This window comes from Drosophila tropicalis, unplaced genomic scaffold, assembly GCF_018151085.1.
Source record: "Drosophila tropicalis isolate 14030-0801.00 unplaced genomic scaffold, ASM1815108v1 contig_867, whole genome shotgun sequence".
In the NCBI taxonomy this organism is placed as follows: Eukaryota; Metazoa; Arthropoda; class Insecta; order Diptera; family Drosophilidae; genus Drosophila; species Drosophila tropicalis.
The window spans coordinates 3,705,093-3,720,537 of record NW_027173362.1 but is presented as its reverse complement, the minus strand read 5'-3'; the positions used below and the strand labels follow the sequence as shown (position 1 = coordinate 3,720,537).

The 15,445-nt window shown below is 37.6% G+C and overlaps 1 protein-coding gene across 5 annotated transcripts in view; it reads right to left on the bottom strand.

The window, feature by feature from the left end:
• Window positions 1-15,445, bottom strand: part of Mnr (Membrane-bound Notch regulator) — an 81,699-nt gene that overhangs the window by 50,717 nt on the left and 15,537 nt on the right. For all 5 annotated transcript variants that reach the window (XM_068298384.1, XM_068298383.1, XM_068298385.1 and 2 more), the window contains exon 2: window positions 3,976-4,061. The gene's annotated coding sequence lies outside the window, so the exon portion shown is untranslated. The remainder of the gene's footprint in view (window positions 1-3,975; window positions 4,062-15,445) is intronic.

The window sequence follows — 15,445 nt, the reverse complement described above, 5'->3', positions numbered from 1 at the left end:
TTGCTTCCATCGTTTGTTCTCGCTTGCTCCCTCGCTGGCTCTCCCTTTCTTTCTCCCCTATCTTTTCCTTGCACTCACTTTATTTTGTTTTTTTTTCAACATATTTCGTTGCAGTTGCCGTTTTTGTCTTAAATATTTATTGGCCTATGCTTAAGATGCTCCGGAAATGGCAACCGAAATTTTGAGAGAAAAATAAACGAAGAGCAAGAGCTGGACCAAGAGAATGGGAGAAAGACAACAAGATAGATTTCATTCGGTTGAAGTGTTTTCTGGAAAGTCCAGTGTTCATTAAAGCATTTCTTACGCATCATTTGTTGCCTTTTTTTTTCCAAATTGCTTGAGCGAACAAAAGCACAGACAAAAGCCAGGAAAATACAAAAAAAAATACGTTGAATGAAAAAAACTGCAAAAACTGAATGTGAACCAGTGAGGAATGCAAATGAAATGGCCCCCAGGATAAAAATGTCCGAGATAGAAAAAAAAGGGAGAGAGAGAGAGAGTTTCCTAGTTGATGTGTCTACCTCTCCATCTCTTTAGAGTACTATGTGCGTGTGTGTTTGTGTGGCTTAATGAAAACGCAGCTTCAAGTTTTTGATAAAGCTAAATTTGCCAATGCAAGTGCAACATTTTCTTTTGGCTAGGCTTTTTTTCGGTATTGAATCGAACAATTATCCTTAAAGTTATTTGCAGCAAATCTAAATGTATTTGCCAAACCAATTCATGTTTTATTCACATCACGAATGTAAGGAGCTAACGATCAAATTTGTAAGCGAAAAACTGGACAAAAGGCCAAAGAGAAAATCCCCATCAAACGAAACGAATTCTCTCTGGCCAAAAGTAAAAGCAAAGCAAATTAAGTAAATCAGCAAATTAATTGTATGCTCAAGTGGTTGAACACACGATGAAGAAGAAAACGAAATTGCTGCCGAGTGAATTGACTTTGAGCCATGCAATCAGCTTAAATGATGGCATAAAAATAACCAGCAAAGAGAAAAGACCGTAATCAGCTTGCTAGAGGGGAAACACTTACTGGTTATTGTTTCAATGTTTCATATGAGTAATATGTAAATGAATACATTCGTTTAGTAACTGAATTCATGAAACGGCACACGTTCCGATCATTTCTTGTTTGAAGCAAACACTTCCTAGTCCAAGGTCCAAAGCATTGCTTGAAGATTAAGAAGTATTAATAGCTGTGGAAGCCATTTGAAAGTGTTAACACCGTACAACGTTGCGTATGAGTAATCCCTTTTAAAGCCACAACATGGCGTATGAATGATATTTTCAATTAAAAGGGAAGCGAAATAATTGCAATTTTTTGTGTAAGAGCAAATCAGTCTTATTTCATTATAGGAATGCTCACCTATACAAGCCAATAGGTGACCTTTGCACACACACACACATGCACATGCACAGCCCTTGTAAGTAGGCAACAAAATATTTGATTTTGCTCCCCCTCGATTTGTTTGGAATATTTCAATTAAATTTGATTTGCTTCCATTCGGTTGAGCTGAATGAAGCCATCGTCATTGCCAAAGCCATAGCCATCGCCTCGGACATGTATGCGCAATTTGATAAGCTCAATTGTAGCTTCATATACCCTTCTTTACCCCTCATTAGTTTTGTAGTTTTGTGAACCTTTTTTTCGTGTGCGTGTATATATGTGTGTGTGTGCATGTGCTTTGCCGCAAATTTAGTGCCGAGGCTGCCAGCCACATCATTACAGTATTCCCCCGGCCTCTATACTCGCCCGAAACCACTACTTCCCCTCCCCACTACTCAGCATGCCCTTTTTGCCCATTACCTTTGGCAGCTAGTGCCTGGAAATGACATTTTCACATCATTTGCTGATGTGGCAAATGTGTCTGTGTGAGAGGGGCGCGATGCTTGCTCTTGTGTGTCTGTGTGTGTGTGCAAATGTTTTTGTTTGTTTGTGTTTGTGTGCATATGGTCCCTCTTCTTGCCTCTTTGGTCAGCATTTGAGAGAACCATCTCATGAATCCCTATTCTACGTTCTCCCCCCTCCCTTACTCTCTCTCTCACTCTGCTGGACCATTTTACCATTTCTTTTTTTTTTTTTTTTTGTGCTTTTTTGGTCATTTCCGTTTGTGAAATTTTGCTTATCCTTTGAATTGTGGCAAAGGAAAAGATACGATGACGACAGCTTCCAATCATAATGCCAATGATGAAATGAACTCTACTCTCCGCTTAAACGCACTCTTGGCCTGTTATGAAAATTTGTATGTTAGGCGAAAAAGATGATGCCAGTTAAGGCAGTGCACGAAATATAATACTAAAAGTGAACTAGTTCGCGTTTATATTGAGCAAACTAGTTCATTCCAAATTTTAGCCTTAAGAGTATCTTGAATTCTAATTGACCTTTTTCAGAACTCTTTCTTTTTGAGTTGGTCTCGTCTTTTCACTTTGACTGACCACTCTTTTTTTGCGCTCTCTCTCTCTCTCTGGCTTTTTTCTCTCTTCTTTTTTTTTTGCCTATGAAGCCCCTCAAGCACACGTCCTTAGAAGTTTATGCATATGACGGTCTATCCGTCTGTCTGACCATCTGACTGCCTGTTAAATCTGCTGCAAATCATTTAATATTTTGTTTGTGGCTGGTTGCCTTTCTCTCTCTAGAGTTCTCTAGTCTTCCATTTTGCTGATTTTGAACTTTTCGCCATCTCTCATTTGTAGCTTTCCATTGGGGAGATTAAAAGCGATTTTCAAAATCGTTTACTCCGAGTGAATGCTTCCATTTCATTTCCTTTTAATCTACTTCGCCTAGAGATGACTGCTAGCATGAAGTTGATAGATTGAGTAATATTTTCTTTTGTTTCATCATCATCAGTTCGAAGTCTTCAGTAAAAGTCCTAGCAAATGTGATTACAATTCTTCTATAGTTGTCACTTAATAAATAGGAAAGACATTGAATCTAGTTTTTGAAACTGAAGAACAAGCCTTCCAAAGTCAAACAAATTTGTGGAAATTAAGATTATCCAATCTCTTCCGCTTTTCTCCTTTGGACTAATAATGCATTTTACATTTTATTGGTCTACTTAACAAATTACTTCCCTTGGCTGAAGCAGAGATTTTTTCTGGATATTCTTTATTTTTTTGCCATTCTCTAAGTAAATATTTATTTAAATAGATTTTTCCATCACAAAAAGAAATGAAAATACATAAACCTTTGAATATGTTTCTCTTTTTCTCTCTGGATTTGCATATGACTTTTTTTCCTTTCTTCTGGTTTTCTTGTTTCCTATGTTCTCTTTGTCCTCGACTTTGGTCTGCTCAGTTCTTCTTTCTTCCTTTTGGCACATCTGTTCTAAATAACAATTTCCTTCCTCATGCTTTTTGCTCCATGCCATTTTAAGTTCGGCACAAATGACATTTTGGTAAAAGTTTTTGCTCAGTCATAACTTTCAGACTTCTTTCACATTAGGCCAAAAGAAGAAGTGAAAGAAAAAAACAGAATCGTCTGTTCTTCAGCTTCTGGCCATTGCGAGACTGAGTATTCCATCTTGATAGAGGGGGTGAATAGGGGCCCCACCAGAGTTAAAAGCAAAACACTTGCGCCCACTGCACTTATTGTTGTTGCTTCTTCTTGTGGTCGCAGCTGCCAAGAGTCCGCGACCAAGTCCGAGTTGGGTCAACAACAACAACAGCAACAACAACTAGTAACAACAGCAGCAGCAGCATCAGCCAAAGAAGGCGTCGACAGGGTAAGCAAAACACAAAAACCAAAAAAAAAAAAGAGGCAGAAGAAAAAAGTATAATCTTGGGCGTTTGTCAGGTCGCAGTCCCTGGTGCTGCTGCTCTTGCCTTAAGTGCGATGGTATTAAGCTATTAGCATAATTCCTTTGCATTATCATTATAGCATATATATATACATACATATAAACCCCGTGTAATGTCATTTATCATTGACATATTTACCTCCCGGTTTCGTGTTTTGTTTTCTTTTGTGATTCTACTTACTTGGTCGACAAAATGAAACCGAACGAAAAAGTTTCCTGTTTCTTCTTACCACTTCGAATGCAACTTAAAACCGAAACAGAACTCACCTGCAATAAACGAAGAAGGGAAAAAGTTTTGAGTAAATGAATTTCATATATTTTATTGGCAAAATCTTTGAAAATGTTTTACGTTTAAGCTTGAAACTCATAGCATTTGCAGGTGCTTATCATTATTGCATAGCTTTGATTTCATAATTAAATTGCATTTGCAAATGTTTAAATGTTTTAACACACACATCCAAAAAGAGACGAAACGATTCTCTCTCAAAGCTGTAGCACTTAATCAAATCAAAATGCATTCAAAACGAATAGCGCACAGTTTGGCTTTTATATCAAACACTCTCACACACACACACACACACACACACACATGTACACACTGACAAACAGAAAATCCACACATCACATATGTATGTATTTACGTAGATACATATATCCATATTTATCCTTTCTGATGGATACGGACTTTTTCTTCCCTCTCCAATTTTTGGTTTTGTTTTTTTGTTTTCTAGCAATAAACAAATATTTCTCGCAAAAATCCATCCCGCCAAATGTCATTTAATTTTTAATTTTTCAAATGGATGCCAAAAAAGGGAACCAAAGTAAACCATAGCGCAATACAGACGTAAAAATGTATTTGAATGTATGATACCCTTCAATTTGTGGCTTAGACAGAGTTGAACTAACTTTACTATGATTGCGGCTAATGATCATGGTAAAAAGTGTAGCAACGCTTTTAGAGTAGAAAGTTTTTACACTTGAGTCAGAATGAGAATATGAATTTAAAGAGAAACTAGTTGTCTTCTATGCCCAAAAGTTATTGCTAGGTATCAAATGTTTTAGAACTTGGCAAATTTTGCAATATTTTTCCTCCAAATTGGGTAAGGTGAGCTTGGCTATGACTTGGCCTTTCTGTTTGCCCCTGCATCCGTCTGTCTGTGGCTAGTATTTCTCCTAGTCTCTTGCACATAGAAGGCCAAAACGAAACCACGTGGCCGCCCAGCTTTGATGTGCTTGGGTCTGCGTTTTGGGCTTTGGTCTTTGGGGTTGGGGTTGGGTTTGGCTCCTGCACATTTTAATTGCCTGGATGCGACGATGACTTCCTCGACTTGAAAACTCCAATTTCATGTGCAATTTTCTTTGGCTCGTATTTTTGCGGCTGTGTGTGTGTGTGAGTGTGAGTGTGTGGAAAGAGGACTAAAGAAGTGTCGGGTAAGGGGGAGGTATTTAGAAAAGCAAACCATAAGCCAGCCACGCCCACACAAACACATAAGGCTAAACGACTTGCCAGATAACTCGCTAAGCCGCAAAACGTTCCGCAGTCCAGTTTCTTTCTCTATCTCCCTTACTCTTCCTCATTCTCTCTCTTTCTTTCTCTCTCTCTTCAGTCCTCTCTTTCTATATTTCTTTCTTGCTCTTGCTGTCTCTATATCAACTAATCCGCCTCAAATTTATTTGCTTAATTTCATTTTGTTGGCTGAAAACTTTTCAGTCTAGACCAGAAACGGGGCAAAAAGGTAAGTAGAACAGGCTTTGTGGCCAAACGATATTAGATTTGAGCTAAGCTCTTCGAATCTAAAATCTTTCAACGCCTTCAACCCACTTGGCCACTTGACAGTGCTCACTAGCGTTATCATAAATCATACGGATAGGAACAAAAATCGAGTATAGCGTAAATAATCAAGGATTTGCAACTAATTTGAAAACGAAAAGGGAAGTAAAAAAATATTTTAAATATTTATGAAAAATACAAATACAACAATTACTAAAAGAATGTCTTGGGGATAAAAGACATTCTTGTAATTGTGGCAACCCTAAAGAGATTTTCGAAAGCTGATTATGTAGGATATTTGGATAGATACTAAATACCAAACAAAAATTATCAAAAAAATCTTTGAAATAATGCTTGATCTTTTGGATAGAGAGATGGCAACCCTGGCAAAAAATTAACGCCGTTTTTTTTTTTTTTTTTTGTTTGAACTTGTCAACCCAGGCCACAAATTTTTAAAAACCAAATAAAGCCATTTTCCATTCACAGATGAACAGATGTATGTATGTATATTTTTAAGGCGTGAACATGAAATGTATCTCCATTATTTCATTTGAGGCATTACTCCTTTACAGGAGCTGTCCTTGTGCGCTAAGCCTCTTTCCGTTCCGTTCCGTTCCGCAGTTTCGTTCCACTCTGCTCCATTTCACTTCTGTTGCCTATGTTTGCGTGTTCGGGCCTCTTCTTCTCTCACTTGGGCTGTCTTTTCGGGTCCTTGCTCATGGAAAATTCCTTTCCTTCATTTCAATTAATTTCCGCGACATTGATGCGCCATGTCGTCAGAGCTTCGCGTCGTCATGACAGAGGAGTCAAGCGAGCTGCTGATGCTACTACTTGCTTGCCTTATAGGGAGCTGGCGAGGTATGTTTGTGTTTGTGAGTGTGTCCCGCCACTCCTGCATCATCTTACAGCTACTCCTCCCATCTCGTGGACCTCCTGCTGTGGAGCGTCTACCTACTCCAGCTTCAGCTTCAGCTCCACCTCCTCATCCTGCTTTGTGGCGGTTTGTTGTCAACGCAAGCTTAAAACACATTTTTGCTTGGCGCGTTTTTAATTAATTTAAAGTTATTTTGCTTGTCGTCATTTGCCGTCAGCTAAAAGCCAACTGCCACGCCTTTACCTCCTCTACCCCCCTCTCCTTTGGACCGCCGACCAAACCATGCCACGCCCACCATCTGTCGCCTCGTTGCACATTGCATTTTAATTGAAATACATTTACATAAATATATTGCCAACGGAGGAGATTTCGGTTATACAACCAAGAGAAGCAAAAAAGAACGCACAGTAAAATTCGATTCTCTTCTTGATTAGCTCCAGCAGACGGACTAAGACAGACAGTTGACAGCGAAAAAAGGATAAAGGACAGAGTATAGGGTGGCTTGTAACTAAATGGAAATGTAATACGAAGCTGAACACAACAACATAAAGCAGCTGCAACTGGCATAATTAATATTTCTTCTCTGGCTGACATGACGTATACTTGATATAGGGAAAAGCAAGAAAAATAACTTCTGACTCCCATTAGGCAACACAGTTAGTTAATCAGCGTTAATTAAGCTTACTAAAGTCATTCAAAGTGACATGTTTTGATTGCAATTCCTGAGAGGAAAATTCAGCATCATTTCACATAATTTAACATTTTCATCACATTTCTTTTCTTAGTATTGGAACATTTGCCTTTAATTAGAAATGATAATTATCATCTCGTCTTAAATTCGCAATCACGCTCGAAAATGTTGCTCAAATGACATAAAAAGGAATTAAAGTAAAGAAATGCTCAATTCAAAAGTGTATAGAATCTTTTTGTGATCTTCGTATACTTTGAGTTGCATTTTTGTTTAGAATTAGAAGTTGCTCTTGGTCAGAAATTAATTTCTTTTGCCTTTTGTGCCAGTTTATACAAATTCCATATACATATATACATATATGTATGTATATATATTTTTTCAACTTGTTGTTGTTTCTGCTGCTGCTGCTGCTACTGCTGCTTGTTGTTATTTGGCTATGCGCTTTTGCCGGCCTGTGTTTTGTTTGTTTGTTTGATTGTTTGTATGTTTGTTTGCATGTTTGTTTGTTTGAAGTCAACACACACACAGTCACACACTCGTGTGTGAGGCTCGTGTAGCCTTTTGCATTGCCAAGTGGAAAATGCATTCTGTATGTATGTCCTCCATCCTCACAACAAACTGCAGCTGGAAACTCTCTCTCTCTCTCTCTCTCTCTTACCGCCTCCACCGCTGTTGGTCTTACTCATGGCTTTGCCTTTGCTTTTGGTCTTGCCTTCATTAGCCTTTGGCAGTAAGTCAGAGTCACTCAGTCAGTTTTGTGTGTGTGTTTAACAAAGAGCCTTTTGTATAGTAGCACAACAACAACAACAACAACAGCAGCAACACGGACATGGCATTGACTTTTGTCTCAACTCAGTGGAGGGGAAACCTGGTTTGTGCAGGGTAACCGAAGGAGGACTAGCAAGGAAGGTACATGTGGTATGTGCCTCTTACTATTGATTGCCATTTGGCTACTGAAATTTATAGGAACATGACATACACTGACTGAGTGAATAAGAGTTGCATTATTTCCTAGTAAAAAGCAAACGAAAAAAAAAAATAAATAAGAGACAGACAACTCCACTTTAAGTAGACAGTGTGATACCCTGCAGCTGGTGTAGAACCACAGAAATTGAAGTGGCATACTCTCTAATGTAAAATTTTTCAAGGATTATCATAAATTAATCAAACATTTGAAAAATTCGTGCGATGAGTATACAAAAATTGACATATTTGTATAAAATGTCTTTGATATAATAAAATTAGCGATGAGATGGCGTTTTGTTTGAGCTTTAAACCGACGACGATGACAGCCGCCTGTGGCAATCTAATTTCGTCACGAAAAGAAGCGCCTCAAAGTCTGCAACAGAAGGCCAGGCTAAGAAGGCTCACAAGACATATGCACATGTCACTCAAAATCAAGAAAACGAACAAAGAAGGCGGGGCGGGTGAGCATGGTACTAGGGCAACAGCATCCCAACTAAATCCGAAATGGCAACGACGCCACACGTTTAAACATAATAATTCTCAATTTCGTCAGAGGCAATATCAATGGCAGAAAGGCAACCGGCAATAGGCAAGCGGCAAGAGGCAAGAGGCAAACGGCAACTCAACAGCGCGACAGGAAAAGCATGCAGAGACATCAACATAAACTGACATTCTATACTCTATAATTCCCCCAAGCGGGTCGTTCATAATATTCCATCAACATTTAATGTTTGAATTTAAAATTATTAGCTAATCAATAAACCAGTTTAAGTTGAATCAAAGTGGAAATTATTAATGAAACATTTTGATTAAAGTAATAAACTAAATATAATTGTTAATGTCTTTATAAAACAATCTTAGTGCGAAAAATTCATTTTTTATTATTATATTTATTTACTCTTGAAAGTTTGGTGCGAATTGAAGATTTTTGACGTAGGACTTGAAGTGATTCCGATTTCGATATTTTCTGGCATAAACTATGATTAAAGTTCCAAAAAAAGATCACGCATTTTTTAAAAATCTATAGTTATAGCCATGCACAAAATATATAATGGTTGATTCAAAATTAAACTTGATTTGTTTTTAGATCACTTAATATCTTCAGTATTATACAGAGGTCCTCTTAAAAATTTGAAAAATAACTCTAAATGGAGTGAATATTAACAAATTAGAGGAAAGGAAGAAAAAAGGCTAAAAGTTATTACTGCACGATCAAAGAGGACGTTCATAAGTGTAGAGTTGGGTCTGGCATTGTCACTCAGCCAGCCCTCAAGAAGACGAAACGAATTCAGCAAGAAGACAAAGCATTTTAATCAAGATTTCGGTTGCGACTAAAAAAGTTACAAGGCGAATATCAACTGTCCCCCTTGACTTAATCTAAACCACTCACTAAGCCTAATCGAAATATCTGAAATAAAACTAATGTAAACTGAATTCCTTTAAAAGTACAAACTGAAGCAATTACACTTTATCAGCAGGTTCATTTTAACTCACATGTCCTAGTCATATTTATTATTCAACATCCTACGAAGTTGTCTGCAAAGTCCTCACTATTACATTAACCAGGCTTATTATTTGTCAATCATTTGCAAGCCAAAAACTCCAACTATATCAGCATGACTCGCATTCGTGTTCTCTTTACAAAGTAAATTTTAAGAAGAAGGGACAATGATGGGCCAAAGAGATTAATATAATCGCAATTTATCACAAAGATTCAAAAGCAACTTCACCCTTTTGTTTTTTCAATGCTCCCAATTTTACTCTATTATACTCTATCGAAACAAAAAATTAAGTTTCTTTCGAAATGTTCTTATCTAGTGGATATTGCAAACAAGTTTTATATTTTGACATTCACCAAGTAAATAAACATGCTCAGTTGCTTTTCGAAGAAACATTTAAAGTGTCTCATTATGGGCTAAAGCTTCGATCCTTAAATATCTCGAGTGTATTAAATGAAAATATTTGAATATTATGACGAAGATTCTAATTTCTTGACCAATACTTTTAAAAAACAAAGAAACACTTTTGCAAAACAAATGTTGATCAAATGTTGTAGTTAACGTACTCTAATTGGAATCTTTAGAAAGTTGATTGGGAAAACGATTTAAAGACCCTTTCTAGATTACCTGCAAGGGTATTTAAGCTTCTGTGAGTCATAGTTACCTTTCCGGCAATTCTTTTTTCGACTTTTTTTTTGCATTTTTTCGTTTTTGTTGTATGAAATTGAGCACACGAACAACCCAGCAGTGGCAGTAGCAATAGCAGCGGAGCCAACAAGAAAAGTCAGCTGGAAAAAAAAAACACACACACTCAGACCCATAGTCACATACATATACAGAGCAAAAAAAGAAAGGGGGAAAAAACTCAAACGACATGCGGAAATCATGTCAGATGAAGCAGCAGCAGCAGTAGCAGCCGCTGCTGCAGTCGGCACAAAGAAGCAGAAAAAATGTGACTCCTGAATCAGAGGAGGGCAAGGAGACAAGGGGGAAGAGCTGAATAAATGGTGGCGTTTATAATATACACACACACACACACACACACACACAGACCCATATGAAGATGGGGAAACGTGAAACGCGAACATGCTAAAAAGGAAACGGAAAGAGTTTTACATGTTGAGTGTGAGTGTGAAGGGCATGGAGAGGCAGGAGAAAAGAACACAGCGGACAGCATTTGATAGCATTAACTACAGTGTGAAAAATCATCTATTGCATATAAAATGTGCAAACACACACACACAGACGCATCACTTATGACAGTGTTCCATTTAGCTATTCCAGAAACACTGCTTCGATTCGGTAATCGAATTTTCGATAAGTCCCAATTGTTACTTATCAATTATCAAACTATTATTGCAATTTCAGTTTATTTTATTATTATCCATAAATTAATGAAACTCATTTCTCGTTTATACTCTATTTAATTAACAAGTATCAACTTAACATAGCCAAGCAACGTTGCCAATTAACTTTGACCGATCATTAGATTTCCTTCATTCCTCCTAAGCTGTCAATAAACAAATCGGAATCAGAATCATCTTGAATGTTGATTCATGTAATTCGATCCCCCTATCTATCTACCGCTATCTGTCTGTCTGTCTGTCTTGCTTTGTCTGCTTATCCGATTAAATTTCCCACACTTGGTTACCACTGTACTGTAACTTACGAGGGTCTCCCATGGTATTGAATATGGGTTCTGGTTCTGTTACTGGTTTGGTTTGGTTGGTTCGGGGTCTTGGTCCTAGCATTGTCATTACTATTTGAGCTCGTTTAGAGCTCTGTTGCCGCTGCCGCTGCTGCTGCTGCCACTATACATAAGTGCATGGTAATGTTTTAAAAGCGCGACATACAGACAGAGACAGAGGAAGACAAACACACACACACACAGAGTGTGAAACGATAAGGGCCAACAGAAAATGGTAATAGAAGAGCGTACAAAGCGGGGAGGGACGCAATGCCATATCAATTTTCAATTTCCAAGCGCCAACCAGAACTGTCAGAGGGTGTCAAACGGTACAAAAGAATAACGGGCAATAGGAGTCCAAGAGCGAGCACAAGGGGGGAAAAGACCAGGAGGACAGCACAGACAAACGAGGCAGCGAGAGACCATTAGAAATAAGTGTAAAATAAAAAAAGCAAATAAAATCTACACATACATACATCCAAATTATCAATGAAATGTGAACTGCATCGCATTAAACTGAATGCGACTTTTTAATACCCTCCAAGAGATAAAAATTAAATCATTTTTAGGCTTTAAAACTTCGTTCTAAACTGACTGATAGTCCGATCGAACGATTAAAGGTCAAAGGTCCCTTAATAATGTTTCTAAAAACTTGATTTCCCTCAACTGATTGTAGTAGTTTTATTAGTGATTGGTCCTAATCTGTCCTGTCTACGTCCTGTTTGAGGTCATAAGAACTTATAGCTTTTTTTTACAAATTTGAATCTTTACATAATCAAATCCTTGACAGACTTTTCTTAATATGCTTCAGGACAAACTGTTTTGTCATTTTTCACCCATGTATCTTCAACAAATTCTCTCTTGCTCTCACACTTTCTCTTCTTTCTCTTCTCTCTCCATCTGTTTGCTCTCTTTGTTATTGTCAACTCATTTATTTTCACTTGGCCCCAATTTGTAGTTTGATTTATGTCGAAAATATTTTAATTTTATTGGCACTTTTGCTAACCTACGCAGATGCGGACCGGCCCATTTCGGCCCCAGTAAAATGCTTTTGTTTGTTGTTCTTGCCATTTTCGGGGAGCTAACCTAGATACACACACACACACACACACACGCACGACTTTATTGACCACTCCCTCCGACATCCATATCCATAACCATTTTGCTGTCTATTTTTGGTAAACTGCATTGTTTGAAAATCTCGAATAAAATGTGGGTAAAATTTTTGCTTGGCTTCAGGTGACATTCTGGCACAATATTTTTCTTGCTTTTTGTGTCAGTAAAACACAAAACAAAAAGGACTAGGAAAAACTGAAATAAATATGAAAAATGCACAAAATTATCAGTGTTTATATTGCTTTACGAGGGCTGGTTTTAGACTCTCTTCTGATATGACAATTATCTAGGACGATTAGAGATCAGAAATATACTAACTTCCCTCGTATCCAAGTGTGTTTATGTATAAGAAAGTTTTGTGCGTAAATCCCAGTGATTGAAAGATAATAAAATGAAGTGAACATAAAAGACAAACAATAAATGCAATTTTCTCAAGACTTACGAAAATTGCCAAAAAATGGTAAATTAAAGTCTTGAATTTTTTATGATATAGACCCAAAGGCGAATTCAATCAGAAAAACTTTTGCCATTCATCGAATTTGAAACTAAAATGAACGAGGAAAATTAATTGATTTTACTTCTTATGTCAGGCAGCACTTCAATTAATTTATCAAAATCAAAATAACAAAAAAAAAAAAAAAAAATAAGATACATATACAGCAAATTCTGAACGACCGACCACGTGGATTTGGCTTAGGTGAAAGCTCATTAGGCAAGCGGCAGGCATTCAGGCAACAGGCAAATGGGTGAAAGGTGAAAGGCGTTGGCTGACACACATTGATAAGTATATAAATGTATGAGTAAGTGACTCTGTGTGTGTGTGTGTGTGTGTGTCCCCTAATTAACCCACTAATGCCATTTGCAGGCAAAAAACTTGCTAATTAAGCTCAAAATGGAGTGAAAGAAACCGAAGACCAAAAAAAAATAGCCAAATGAAAACGGAAATATGAGAGGAACAATTTTGCGGCCTGCGGGAAAGGTGGAAAACATAAATCAGTTGAGGTTGAGGTGAGACAAGAGGATCGCGCTCAGTTAGAAAAGAAACGGCGCCAGAAAAATGCAATTCCTTGGCCCACATTTGTTCAGGTATACCCTGTATATACAGGCTCAACTAAAACAGAAACATTTGAGGTATATCGAGACCTTGCAGAACGATTTGAAGCAAATGGAACAAAATTTGCTTAGAAGTTGAAATAGCGCTGAAAAGTAGGCAACATTTCAGTGAGCTTAATTTAGATATGGGATTTCAGGAATAAAAGTTATTGTATATCGTTACCTAAAGAGTTCAAAATGGTTACGGATTTAATATACTATGAAGTTCTTTACAATTTAACATTCAATTCCCTAATTATTTATATTTGGGAATAATAAAAACGTTTATTAAGCTTCTGGAACAATTTCATTTCAGGAAGAGTGGAATAATAAACCCCATTCAAGACAAAGAAATCAATCAACAAAGTTGGTTTATTGCAATCCATAGAAAAAGAACTTTGGTCAGTAAGTGAAGGGTATAGCTTATTCGTTCCTTTTAATAAGTGTTAGACAGAATTCTGGTATCTTTATTTCGCGTAGTTTTTGGTGTTTGTTTTCGTTTTTCTCATCCTTCCCTTTCTTTTTTTTTGTCTATTTTCTAAAAACTAAATGTAAGCGCATATTAGTCAACGCTGTCTTTGACTGGCCCTGGCCCTTGTTTCATATCTTGCCTCTTCTCTCCTGGGTTGACACAATTTTCGTCAGACTCTAGAAGGGTCAGGGGTCAGTGCGACGAGGCCGACAACGACAGAGACAGCAGCGATGGGATGGTTGTAGGGGAGGATTGGGGGGGGATGCTACTGCACAATGTATTTCAAGTGGAGCGAGTGCAAATAAAATTAAAAACAAGACGCGCAAAACAAAAATATGGCAACGCTGCGGCGCCGACCCCATTTTCTTTATTTTTGCCCACAATTTTTTTTTTCCTCCCTTCTCCATAGTAAAGAGTGCGGAGGGAAGGGATGAAGGTGGGGTTTGTTCTACCACTTTTGGGTTATTCTTGTTATTGTTGTTGTCTGTATATCTGTCTGCCCTACTCTTAGTCCGACTTTCGGACCTCGCCTGCCAACACTTGGACGACCTCTGTTGCTGCTGCTGCTGCTGCTGCTGTTGGCGTTGCCATTTTGTCATTGTTTGCATTTGGCGCGCTCTTTTTGTTTTATGCAGCAACGGCAGCAACAACAATAAATCGAGTGGGGAAACAACAACTATAAACCGTAAACGGGACCAACAAAAAGACGACGACGACGACGAAAACAAAAAAGTGAAAGAGCAGAACATGGCGTAACGTGAGAATGATAAACTCAAGGTATACTTAGGGATAGGGTAAGGGCAACAGAAAACTATTTCAAAACGATTAAAAGCACATAAATTCAACAGATTCAAAATATCAGATCAAAAACACCAAAACAAACAAGTAAATTTATCAAATATAAAGATCGTTTCGATTTGAATCGAACCAATTGAATTCGACATTCTTCCATTGTAAGTGCTACGTTGTGGTTCATCACTTTCAAAAAGGTCAATTCGATTGATTTAGATGTCTTGCAAATTGAGTGATTGATAGCGAAGTTTGAAGAACTTCTTTTTTTTTGGTCCAACGCATAAGTCATGGCCGAAAACCATTCTAAGCATTTGCCCCAAAAAAAAAAAAAATATATATATGTATGCATGTGCGCAAGCGGAAAAGGATGGCAAGGAAAAACAAAAGAATGAAAGGAAGTTTTTGTTTTTTAGAATTTCACATTTTCTTGTTTGGCCTGGCGGCCATTTTGTCATATTTGTTGGCACCTTTGTCAAGGACGAGCTGACCTCGCTGTACGCCATTTTCTATTTTTTTCCTCTTTCTCACTCGCTTTCTTTCTCGCTTTTAGCATAATTTGTGCTTGTTTTTGTTTTTCCTTTCTATATATTGTTTAATTTTTCTTGTTGTTTTTGTGGTAGTCGAAATGAATTTGCAATGGGCACAAGTCGGAAGTTGTGCGAAATTTAAAACGGAAGTCAATTGTCAGACG